At 35.1% G+C, this 2131-nt stretch overlaps 1 non-coding gene across 1 annotated transcript; it reads left to right on the forward strand.

Annotated features, from left to right (window-relative positions):
* The first annotated feature begins 1418 nt into the window (after positions 1-1418).
* LOC114239021 (U6 spliceosomal RNA) lies at positions 1419-1525 on the forward strand. Its single transcript, XR_003624224.1, has one exon. It is a non-coding gene; the product is annotated as a U6 spliceosomal RNA (small nuclear RNA).
* Positions 1526-2131: the final 606 nt, after the last annotated feature.

Below are 2131 nucleotides of genomic sequence, written 5' to 3' on the forward strand. Positions count from 1 at the left end.
GATCTCTCCATATTGAATTTTATCGATGTCTGGCCTTTTATTTTTTCTTTAGGGAAGGATTTTTATTTTCAGACAATAGATATTTAAATCACAGTATCATGGACTCTGGCTTAGCTACACTCATCATCTCATGAATGTCTATGGAAACTGAATTAGGAACACTCAGAGGGCTTGCCCTGGATTATTCCACAGCTTCATTTAATTATAACCATCAACGTTAATGAGAGTCATAAACTGTTTCATAACATACCAATGGGCGGTGTGATTGGAGGGGAACCTGGACATTTCGTTATAAAGCTAGCATATCAGAAAAGACACAACTAAACAACACCTTTTCTCTTATGAAGAAAAAGACACAGAAACATAATTTGGTGACATTTTCACACTTGCTAAAATTAACTTTCAGTCAAAAGAACAGTGGAGTTGTTAGCTTTGTTTTCTGATAAAATTTTAATCTCAGGTTGGATAAGCAATTTTGTTTGCCATTAAGTGTGAGACTACTTGAAGTAAAGTCATGTAGACAATAGGGCATTATATAGAAAGGATAAAATGGTTAACAGAAAGAAAGCTCAGAAAGAAAATGAAAAGAGGAATAATTGTGTCAGAAACTTGGTAAATTGGTATATTAGGGTTCTCTGTATTGGTTCCAGAGAACCAATAGAGAGATAGATAAGAAGGTAGATGATAGATAGATAGATAGAGATACAAATATAAAGAGATGTATTATATGGAATTGGCTCATGCAATTATGGAGACTGACAAGTCCCAAGATCTATAGAGTGAGTCAGCAAGATGGTGACTCAGGAGAGTAGATGAAGTACTTCTAGTCTGGGGGCAAGCAAAGGTCAAGGTCCCAGCTTGAATGCAGTCAGGCAGAAGAAATTGTCTCTTAGGACAATCAGCCTTTTTGTTCTATTCAGACCTTCGACTGATTGGTTGAGGCCCACCCACATCAGGGAGGAAATCTGCTTTAAGTAATCTACTGATTTAAACGTTCATTTCATGGAAAACACTTTCACAGAAATACCCAGATTAATGTTTAACCAAATATCTGAGCGTCACCTGGTCCAATCAAGTTGACATATAAAATTAACCATCATACCTGGCCAATATATAACAGTCCCCGTATTGGGACTTCTGTATCTACATCTGTATGTGTCTCTATGTGCGTGTATAGCATTTAAGAAATGTATTCTTCTCACCTGTTTTTAAAGCTTTGCTCTTGGATTCTTGAAATCCCACCATAGATTTTTTAAACTGAGGTCAAATTCAGATAACATAAAATTAACCATTTTAAAGTATACAATTAAGTGGCATTTAGGATACTCCCAATGTTGTGCAAAAATGACCTCTATCTAGTTTCAAAACATTTGTATCACCCCAAAGGAAAACCCTATGCCCATTAAGTAGTTATTCCCATGCTTATTTCTGCAGCACTTATACTAAAATTGGAACTATACAGAGAAGATTAGTGTGACCCCTGTGCAAGGATGACATGCAAATTTGCAAAGCATTCCATATTTTGATTATCATACTAAGTGAAGTAAATCAGAAAGAGAAAGACAAATACCATATGATATCACTTATATGTGGAATCTAAAATATGACATAAATGAACTTATCTATGAAAAGGAAACAGAGTCACAGACATAGAGAACAGACTTGTGGTTGCCAAGGGGGAGGGGGATGGGGGAGGGATGGAGTGGGAGGTTGAGGTTAGTAAGTGCAAACTATTACATATAGGATTGATAAACAACAAGGTCCTACTGTATAGCACAGGGAACTCTAGTCACTATCCTGAGATAAACCATAATGGAAAAGAATATAAAAAAAGAATTTATATATATGTAAAAAAAATAGTAAATCTCTGATATTCATAGACTAAAAAAAAAGTAGTCATTCTCCATCTCCCCCTTTACCCAGCCTCTGGCAATTATTAATATACTTCCTGTCTCTATAGAGTTTCCTATTCTGGATACTTCATATAAATGGAATTATATAATATGTGACCCTTTATGTCTAAAATCTTTCACCTATCATAATGTTTTTCAGGTTCATTCTGTTGTAGCATGTATCAGTACTTCATTCCATTTTATGGCTCAATATTCCATTGTAGATAAACACATTTTGT

This window comes from Balaenoptera acutorostrata, chromosome 3 (genome assembly GCF_949987535.1).
Source record: "Balaenoptera acutorostrata chromosome 3, mBalAcu1.1, whole genome shotgun sequence".
Classification (NCBI taxonomy): domain Eukaryota; kingdom Metazoa; phylum Chordata; class Mammalia; order Artiodactyla; family Balaenopteridae; genus Balaenoptera; species Balaenoptera acutorostrata.